General features: G+C 34.3%; 1 pseudogene; it reads left to right on the forward strand.

Moving 5' to 3' along the window:
* Window positions 1–7867, forward strand: part of LOC109458277 (histone-lysine N-methyltransferase SETMAR) — a 46139-nt pseudogene extending 38272 nt beyond the window's left edge.
* The last annotated feature ends 3713 nt before the right edge of the window (window positions 7868–11580 follow it).

The following is an 11580-nucleotide window of genomic DNA, read 5'->3' on the forward strand; positions in this document are numbered from 1 at the left end:
TAAGCTTAATAGTAGGTTAGATATAGGAGAAAAAGGATTATAGGATTGATTATTATAAAATATTGAAGTTAAAGAAGATAAATAAAAATGTAAAAAAAAAAATCATAAGAGGAGTGTGAAACTTGGTGAAACACTCTAACATATAAATAATTGGAGTCCCAGAAAAAGGTGGAGAGAAAATCAGCTAGAGCATTTTGAAATAATCTGGCTGAGAATTTTAAAAAACTGTTTCAAGACATTAATTTGCTGATTCAAGAAGTGTATAAAGAGGCCACCAAGAGAATGGGAGAAGATTTTTGCAAACAGTGCCTCTGATAAGGGGCTACTATCCAAAATATACAAGGAATTCATGAAACTCAACAACAAAAAAACAAACAACCCAATTGAAAAATGGGCAGATGACCTGAAGAGACATTTTCCCAAAGAGCATATACAAATGGCAAACAGACATATAAAAAAATGCTCAACATCACTAATCATCAGAGAAATGCAAATAAAAACCACAATGAGGTATCACCTCACCCAGTCAGAACGGTTATCATCAACAAGACAAATAGTAACAAGTGTTGGAGAGGTTGTGGAGAAAAAGGAACCCTCATACACTGTTGGTGGGAATGCAGACTGGTGCAGCCATTATGGACGGCGATGTGGAGGTTCCTAAAAAATTACAAATAGAATTACTATATGACCCAGCAATCCCTCTCCTGGGTATCTACCCCAAAAAACCTGAAAACACTTATCCATAAAGACACGTGTGCTCCAATGTTCATTGCAGCTTTGTTTATGGTGGCCAAGACATGGAAACAACCAAAATGTCCTTCGATAGATTAATGGATAAAGAAGATATACACAATGGAATACTATTTGGCGGTAAGACAAGATGATACAGGAACATTTGTGACAACATGGATGGATCTTGAGAGTATAATGCTAAGCGAAATAAGTCAGACAGAAAAAGTAGAGAACCATATGATTTCACTGGTATGTGGTATGTAAACCAAAAACAACAAAAGAACAAGACAAACAAATGAGAAACAAAAACTCATAGATGCAGACAATAATTTAGTGTTTACCAGAGGGTAAGGGGGAGGGGGGTGGGAGATGAGGGTAAGAGGGATCAAATATATGATGACGGAAGGAGAACTGACTCTGGGTGGTGAACACACAATGGGCTTTATAGAAGATGTAATACAGAATTGTACACCTGAAATCTATGTAACTAACAATTGTCACCCCAATAAACTTTAATTAAAAAAAAAAAATAATTTAAAATTAAAAAATTAAAAAAGAAAAGTGTTACAAATATCAAGGAAAATAACAAGAAAAAAGAGAAACAAAAACTAGCTAGAACGTATTTAATATCAGAAAACCAAAGCTAAAGAGAAAAATTTCGAAAGCAACCAGAAGAAAACTAAATCCTTTACACTCAAAAGAGAAATAATAAGTCAGAGAGCTGAATTTAAACAAGAAATGATGACTAGAGATAAAATAAAATAACTTACAAGCTGAAATTTCATACGAAGCAAAATTATCTACCAGAAATGAGAGTATGTATTGCCAACACCTGAAATAACAAATATGGTAAAGGGATTTCACCAGGCAGAAATAAAATGAACTGAGGTGAAACCTGATCATGCAAAATGGACGCAAGATCTCTGAAAAGGTAAATCTGCTGATAAATCTAAATTAATATTGATTGGTTAAAGTAGGATCAGCAAAAATTTTCTGTTATGGGTCAGAGGGTAAAAGTTTGTCTTTGCATGCAACATATGTCCTCTGTTGCATGTTTTTCATTCCTTGCATTTATATATATATATATTTCATTCATTTATATATATATGTATATATATACATACATATATATATACATTCTTAGTTCACAAGCCATCAAGCCATAGATAAACACACTAGGGGCTACATTTGTCCCCAAATGCTGTAGTTCACTGAATCCTGGTTTAAAGCAACAAGAACAATATAGTTCTCATTGTTAGTATGCAAACTATGAGCAGGATTAAAATATATTTTAAAATACAATAAAATGCAGAAGGAAAATCAAGTTAAAGTACTTTAATATTCTTGCATTTTCTGGCATGTACTTAAAATTCCATTTTAAGTGAGATTTTTATTAATCAGTGCTGCATGCTGAAGTCTCTAAGACACTAAAACAATACTAAAAGTTTGCATAAGTAATAAGTTAATACAAGTTAAAATAGTATAATAAAAAAATACTGATTAACCCAAAATGAAATAAAAAGATAAAGAGAGAGAGAGAGAGAGAGAGAGAGAGAGAGAGAGAGAGAGAGAGAGAGGAAAAAGGACATCTGTAACACAAATAGAAAGAAATAGTAAGATGTAGTTAAATCTCCCAATATCAGCAGTCATATTAAATACAAATGGACTTAAACTCCAATTAAATCATAAAGATTGTCACACAGTATCTTTAAAAAATATATGCTATGTAGAAGAGAAATATCTCAGATATAAAGTTAAATAAAGATTAAAACATCTGAGGAGGAGACCTACATTTCTAGGCATAAAGCAGAAGTTTGCAGCCTGTGATGGACCTGCCCAGAACGATTAACACCAGACAAACTACTAAAATATTCTGGTTGATGGCATCAGAAAGTTGTGGAAACAAATAATAAAGGAACTAAACTTCTCTCTCTTGTGAAAGAGATACACCAATGATCCATACCATTTTTTTGCTTTTTTTTACTCTAAGTATTCAAAGACTGTGGGTATGGACTTGCGGCTGAGAATCTGAGTTTGTATCACAAAGATTATATATATGTGTATATATATATATATATATATATACCTTCTGTCTATCTATCTATTTATCTATCATACTGATGTCCTTTATTCCCTCCTCTAAAATCAAGTTACTATTTTGAGTTATTTTATTTCAGCCTGAGTCCCATTAATATGTCTAGTATGGCAAGTCTGACAGCAAAGAAAACTCTCAATTTTTGTTTATTAGGGAGTATCTTAATTTGTCCTTTATTTTTGAAGAATAGTTTTAGTGGATATAGACTTCTTGGCTGAGCCTTTTTCTTTCAGCACTTTGAATATGTAGTCCCATTGTTTTCTGACTCCATGGCTTCTAATCAGGAAGCAGCAATTAATTCTATTGAGAATTCCTTTTATTTGATGAGTTGCTTTTCATTTGCTGTTTTCAAGAATCTTTTTTTTTTTTTGTCTTTCAACTATTTTGTTATAATGTGTCTAGGAATGAATATCTTTGAGTTTATCCTTCTTGTGATTTGTTGAGTTTCTTGAGTGTGTAGATATATTTTATCAGATATTGCAATTTTTGGCCATTATTTCTTCAAGTATTCTTTCTGTCTCTTTCTTTCCCCTTTCATTCTGTGACGCCTATTATGCATATGTTGGCACTTTTGATTGTGCGCCATAGGTCTTAATCTCTGTTCATTTTACAAATTTTTAAAAAGATTTTCTATTTTAAATTAATAGATGATTTTTGGAGCAGTTTTATGTTTTCAGCAAAATTGAGTGGAAGGAACAGACATTTCTCATATATACTCTGGCCCCAAACCCTGTGAGTGGGGTTTTCGAGGGAATTGGCACACAGGACAAATCATATATACAATCATTCTCTAGGGATGGGCTTTGGAGGTACTCCAATGCCATTCTGCCACTTTCAGTGGCTATTAATATGCCGGTTTTCACCTTGATTCCAGAATTGTTGACCTTCAAGGCTACCACAGAGCTAGGAGGAAGGAAATGTGAATGAAAGTGTCATAAAGAACACCATTATTACCAAGATTCAGCCATGCTTCTTTAACAAATTCTCCCCAGCTTTTGAAATCCTTTGGCTAATTTCCAGAGATCTGAAAAAGTTGATTTGAAAATATTTTGCCAAGGTTCTCATTACTTTTATGGTGAAGTTTTTTGGAGGATTTTACTCACAAGGTTCAGAGGTTCTTCCTGGTGTCACTCTTCCCAAGAACAGTAAATATGAGTTTTAGTGGAGAAATATTAGAAGCCTTTTCCCTAAGATTAGGAAACAAGGCAAGTGTGCTCAGTGTGCTCACTTTAACTACAAATATTTGGGCATTATATTGACGATCCTATCCAATAATGCAAATAATGCAAATAATAATAATAATAATAATACAGAATAGAGAAATATATTTAGATACATAGATATAAAGAGAGTTTATTCCAGTTATTTGTAGTTGTTATGTTCTATAAAGTCAACATGAATACTGAACTAGCAAATACTGAACAATTGCTTCTAGGGAAATATAGGGTTAAGTGTCTGAGAGCCTTTGGTCAGATTATTTTCATTAATTAATCAATACATAACCTTGTTTTATATGCATTGCCATTTAAAGCTATATATATATATATATATATATATATATATATACACACACACACATATATATGTATTCATTCATATATGTGTGTATATATATTCATTCACACATATAGTCATGATTCATTGCATTGAATTCATGCCCAACAGCCCTATAACTCACACCTGAACAAAGCTTACTTAACACATATATCTTTTCTGTAAGGCACATCACAGGCTAATTACACTTAGGGATACGAGACACACTTCAGCACTAGGCTTGGAGGCCGTTTTAAACAGTAAAATCACCAACAAAAATGAAAAAAATGTAGCACCAGAAAGACTGTTTCATCTCTCATACTATAAACACTTGTTTATAGTGTGAGAGATGAAACAAGATGAAACAAGAAAGCAGAGTAACATTTTATTCAATCTATATAGGAATTTATGTGCTGGGTTGATTCAAATTTTTGCTAATTCTGTACATATTCACAAATGACCATGAATGTTACATGAATATGCATTTAAGGATTACAAATATGTTTTAGTAAGTAGGTGAATTTGCATATACGGAATCTGTTAATAATGAGGATTGACTGTATATGCAAGTGCACACACGTGCACGCGCGCACACACACACACATATTCAAATTAACTGTTTCAATTCATAAGTAAAATTAGAAAGGGTGCTGGATACATAGTTGATGTGCAAAAGTCAATTGCTGTTCTAAATAATACCAAACAGTATTTAGAAAATATTTTTAAACACATGTTATTTACAATAGCCTCAATAAAATATCAAATCCCTACAAAGAAATGTAATGAAAGATGTTTAGACATTCTAGAGATAATATAAAATATTACTATATTAAAGAATTGGAAGAGTTTATAGTCTTAAGAAGTTAAAACTCCATAAATTGATTTATAGATTCAATGCAATTATATTATCACAATACAAAATTTTAACAGTTTATTTTTGTGGAAAATGATAAACTGGTTTTAAGGTATGTATGGGAATACAAAGGGCCAAGAAGACTCAAGATTAAGTTGAAATATAGAACTAAGATGAAGATCCAACAATACAAGATAATCAACCTTCTTAGAAGGCTGCAATAATTATTTAGGATACAGTGACATTAGCATAAAATTAGAGAAGTAGACCACTGGAAAGGGATAACGTTCAGATTCACATTTATACTTGATTTATGAGAAGGTAGTTCCACAGGACAGACAGGAAAAGACAATCTTTTCAATAAATGAATAAAATGATTGAGTACATTAAAGTTTATAACTTCTCCTTATTAAATGACCTCATTAATAAAGTGAAAACGTGAGATACAGAGTGAGAAGAAAATACCTATAATATACATGTGCAACAAAGAATTTGTATTCATAATGTATGTTATTTATATTGAAATTTATAATAAATAAGAAAAAGATTGATAACCCACTTAAAACGTGACTAAGAGACTTAAATGGGAGATTCACAAAAGTGTATATCCAAATGGCTAATAAATATATCAAAGGCATTTGGAATTATTAGAATTGAAGGAAAAGTAAATTGAACCATAATGATATGCCATCACACACTCACCACAATTGCTACAATTTAAAAGACTGACAATACAGTGTTGGTGAGTATGTAGGGCAGCTACAAGTGTAATATACTTCTGGAGAGGATGCAATCTTGCACAACCATTTTGGGAATCTATCTGTAATTATCTACAAACCTGAATAAATGTCTACCAAATGAAACAGTGTTTCTACTTCTAGGTATGTACCCAACAGAAATATCTTCACATTTACACCAAAAGAAGTATACCAGAATTTTCGCAGAAATATTTTTCACGGGAACCCAAGCCTGAAAGCCACTCAAATGTCCATCAACAGTAGAAGGGATTAAAAGAAAAAGCGTGTTTCATTCACAAATGGCATAATATATGAAAGTGAAAATGTGTGTACTACAGCTACAAACAAAAACATGGATGAATATTGCAAACCTGACGATAAGTGAAAAAAGCCAGACATTAATGAGTATGTATTGTAACATTCCAGTCATATAGAGTTCAAAAGCAGGCAAAAATACTCAATCATGTTAAAAGTCAGGCAGTGGTTCTCTTTGGGAAAGAACAGTGGTAGTTCTTGGGAAGGTGCACAGGGAGGGCTTCTATGATACTGGTAATATTTTGTATCTTACCAGGTGGTGGATACAAGTGTGAGTTCACTTTTCAATAAGTCATTAGTCAACATACTTACAATTTAATCATTCGGTATGTTTTTCTTGAACAACTATATTTAAATATCCCCATACAATTTATGAGGTTGATGCAATAGTAATTGCAGTGTTTGCATTGTTGAACTTTGCCGTTTGATATTGGAATACATTCTTAAATAAATGTGGTTATGTTATACATCATTTTAATGTGCATTTCTTGCTTTATTTTATTTTATTTTATTTTTTGCTAATGACTTATTACTTGCTGTCTATTTTATATTTATTTTAGACTATTGAAATGACATTACACAGACATCAAATTCAAGTGATTTTCGTAATTCGAGTTCAAAATGGGTCGTAAAGCAGCAGAGACAACTTGCAACATCAACAATGCTTTTGGCCCAGGAACTGTTAATGAACATACATTGCAGTGGTGGTTCACAAAGTTTGGCACAGGAGACGAGAGCCTTGAAGATAAGGAGCATAGTGGCCGGCTATCAGAAGTTGACAACAACCAACTGAGAGCAATCATCGAACTGATGCTCTTACAACTACATAAGAAGCTGCCAAAGAACTTAATATCGACCATTCTACAGTCGTTCGGCATTTGAACCAAATTGGAAAGGTGAAAAAGCTCAATAAGCGGGTGCCTAACGAGCTGACCGAAAATAAAAAAAAATAAAACATTGTCATTTTGAAGTGTTGACTTCTCTTATTCTCCACAACAACAATGAACCATTTGTCCATCGGATTGTGACGTGTGTTGAAAAGTGGATTTTATATGACAATTGGCAATGACCAGCTCAGTGGTTGGACCAAGAAGAAGCTCCAAAGCACTTCCCAAAGCCAAACTTGTACCAAAAAAGGTCATGGTCACTATTCGGTGGTCTGCTGCCGGTCTGATCCACTACAGCTTTCTGAATCCCAGCAAAACCATTACATCTGAGAAGTACGCTCAGCAAATCAATGAGATGCACCGAAAACTGCAACGCCTGCAGCAGGCATTGGTCAATAGAAAGGGCTCAATTCTTCTCCACAACAATGCCAGACCGCATTTTGCACAACCAATACTTCCAAAGTTGAGCTAATTGGGCTATGAAATTTTGCCTCATTTGCCATATTCACCTGACCTCTCACCAACCGATTACCACTCCTCCAAGCATCTTGACAACTTTTTGCTGGGAAAATGCTTCCACAACCAACAGGATGCAGAAAATGCTTTCTAAGAGTTCATTGAATCCCAAAGCATGGATTTTTACACTACAGGAATAAACAAACTTATTTCTCATTGGCAAAAATGTGTTGATTGTAATGGCTCCTGTTTTGATTAATAAAGATGTGTTTGAGCCTAGTTATAATGATTTAAAATTCACGGTCTGAAACCGCAATTACTTTTGTACCATAGACACATTTTGAGCACCATTTTCTGTACCAGAGACAGGGCTAAGTGCTGTGGATGCAAAAATTGATACACGACACCTCTTGGAGCATTTCAAACCTATATGCTAGGGCAGACAACTGCTCTGGATTACTCAGTTCCATGATTCTACTTCCCTTCCAAAGCAGAAATTTGGCTACATAGAGAACTCAACACAAATGCATAAGAAAATGCACTCCCTAACTGAGCAGGAGTGAATGGGGAGGAAAAAACGTAGTGACATTAAATGTTCACAGTTGCAGAAGCATTTGTAATCAGAAAAATGAAGTATTAAGTTGGTGCAAAGGTAATTGTGATGTAGAAGGTTAAAAATAATTGCAAAAATTGCAATTACTTTTGCACCAACCTAATATAGTTTCAGATATATATATATATATATATATATATATATATATATATATACACACACACACACACACACACACACATAATATATATACCCTCAATATCACAGAAGAAAAAATCAATAAGGAAAGGGAAACTTCTTGCCATTTAATCATAGTAATATCAAATCCTCCATACATGCTTGTACTTGAAGTATGAAGAGACATCTCACTTCCCCCAACTTAGTTTTAGATCATGAATGGTAGCAATGAAGCAGGTGTCTGGCCTTGTGTAATCATCTCCACTTTACTCAAAATAAAACCATCACTAAGAACACATATATATATATATATATATATATATATATATATATATATATATGATATATGCATATCATACTGAGTCAGCTATTAAGGCTGTTGAAAATCTATATTCTGTTACTCTCCACTCATAGTTTAGTGATAAGAACATGGCCCCTAATACAAGCACATACAAAATGTAACACCTTCCTTACACATTTAATTGAAATGAGCCCCTAACAGATTAAAGCACCTGACAGAAGTCATATAGCTAGTCAGAGACTGAGCTGAAACTCAGATTTTTACCACCTGTTTGTAGGCATGGGCTCTTCTCTCTTCATTCTGCTAAAAGTCAGACAGAAAACCCTATTGAACATGGTATGTAGTGGAATTAGATTATAGTTGTCCCTTGAACAATTCGGGTGTTAGAGGTGCCAATCAATCACCTGTGCAGTCGAAAATCTGTGTGTAACTTTCGACTCCTAAAAAATTTAACTACTAATAGCCTACTGTTTACTGGAAGCCTTGCTGATAACATAAACAGTGCATTAATACATATTTTGTATGTTATATGTATTATATACTGTATTCTTATAATCAAGTAAGCTAGAGAAAAGAAAATGCTATTTCGAAAACCATAAGGAAGAAAAAATACATTTACTATATTGTACGTATTTACTGAAAAAGTTCCACGTGTAAGTGAATCTGCATTGTTCAAATCTGTGCTATTCCAGTGAGGGTCAACTGTACTTCAAAGGCCTTTCTGTCCTGTATTTATAGGAATTCAGTAGACAATGAGCAATTATGGTTTCTGAGTCATCAGAAGGAAAGATACCCTAGGTCAGCATCTAAGCATAATTTAACCTTTGTCTGTTAAAGTAAAAGTATTTCCTTTGCAGTAGGAGGCAATCCAAAGCCGACTAAGTTTAAGTCCTGTTGCCAGGGGCTGGCAATGAAGTCACCATTGTCCCTCTTTCCAGGGACAATAATTTTTGCTACATTCTGAGTTGCTAAGCTCTCTTCTTCTAGCCATTTCTCTTTCCTTCAACCTTTATCCGTTTTAATTGTGATTATTTTTCTCTTCAATTACATTGTGAGCTCAAGTTCTCAAAGCTTACTTTCTTTTTACTGTTTGGAATGAACAAAAGCCAGAATCTACTTCCTTTACATGATTAGCTACTAAGGTAATAAAACAGGATAAATGTCCAAGGGAACAGCATATTTGGTTGTACATATATGGAATGAGTCTCTCAGACATTTTCAAAAGGAAAGCACTTAAAAAATGTACTGTTTAAAATCATCCTGTAACTCTTTCTTGTCTTTTACATTTTCCCTGGATTTTGCCCCCAAAATACTTAAAAGCTTCTTACGGCATTCTCAATAAAGATCTAGAGAAATAAAAGTATTCTAAATGTTCTGTTTACATTTCTACCTTAAACTTATTTTTTAAAATTTTTTTTGCATTGATCCAATATCTGTGTTAATATCTGTTTCCATTCCCCAGTTCCATCCCAACTCGGCAACCCTGTCTATAAGATTGAAACCTTCTGTACTGCTGGAGTGAGAACATATTGAAGGCTGGGAGAGTATGGGAAGTTACCAGTCACTTGCATAGAATGAATTAAGATTTATGACAGTTGTAAAGAAGAATGTTAATTTGTTATTTTCCCTCTGGGCACATGGGCCTGAGACGGTTAAAAAGAGTAATGAGGACAATGACAGAAATAAAGCTAAGCCTGTGTGATCTCTTTATGTCTTCTTGTTTCTAGACCTCCAGAATTTTCCATACACCCAGAAGAAAGCATTTCCTGGGATTCAGAGTGCCTGGTTGCGACCAATAGAAGGAAGTACCTCTGGAATCAGTCATTTGCTGGATCTTATTTCCAAGCTCTCTCAGAAATAAATAACCTGTTGTGACAATCCAAACAACCACTTTGATTTGCAAAGTTCTCACCTGTTGAATGGGATAAATGTCGCTATCTTCTTTGCTTATAGACTTGTCTGAGGATTCATATGAAGTAGAATGAGAATGCTCTGAAATGAATGGAGGATATGCAAGTTTAAAATGTTATCAGGGTCATTATTAGCACTGTCATTGACGTACAAGTGTCAGTCGTAGCAGCAGTAGAGTTGAGCATAAGCAAAATCAGGCATGACGATGAATGCTTCTTCAGTATCAGCGCTGCACTGAGGCCTCCAGGCAGGAGTGAGCAGGAGTTCAGGGTTCTCAGTTAAACACAAGGCCTGACAAGCTCCTTCGGCTCCTTTCCGTGCTCCTTCAGGGGATCACGTGTGAGACTCCGCCCATGTGCAGGGTGGGGCTTACATCTCTGAACAATGCCAACGAGAGCTTGTCTCCTGGTTGGTCATCCAGAAGGGCACTGGCAAGAGGAATTCACTTCTCACTCTCCTGGGCAGGGGAAAGTAGAGATCTTCATCCCTATTTTCTAGGCCAACTATGAATCTGCCTCTCAGTTTTGTGTTTCAATGATTATTAATTATTTCTGTCCTGGAAGCTATAATCAAATGGCTTTATTTTATTTTTTAATTTTTGGTCTTTCTTATTGACAGTGGCTCCCTGAACATAGTAAATCTCCCAAAATATTTATTAAATGATCATTCTTGGCCCTATGTTTACCTTTATTCCATTAGAAATACAGATTATCAGGTGCAGACCTTAGAATTCTCAATTTTGACCCAAGTTCAGGTTATCTAGAAGCTTTTATCTGTGTCTCAGAAGCAATAATTACATAGTCAACAATGAGTTGACATTCTTCCTGAGACATTTTCTTCACATGAAAGCTCTGGTACATGTTTCAGAAGGAAGAAAACACAAATAAGTATGAGGGAGCTATACCCAAGGGCACCTGGAGTGATGACTGACCTAATCCCAGTCCTGAGTGCCATATTTATAGTAATCCTGGTATAATCAGACACTAGAGAACTATTCTGTTACATAACTTTGTGTCATTTAACCAGAACA

The sequence above is a fragment of the Rhinolophus sinicus genome, linkage group LG09 (genome assembly GCF_036562045.2).
Source record: "Rhinolophus sinicus isolate RSC01 linkage group LG09, ASM3656204v1, whole genome shotgun sequence".
Lineage (NCBI taxonomy): Eukaryota > Metazoa > Chordata > Mammalia > Chiroptera > Rhinolophidae > Rhinolophus > Rhinolophus sinicus.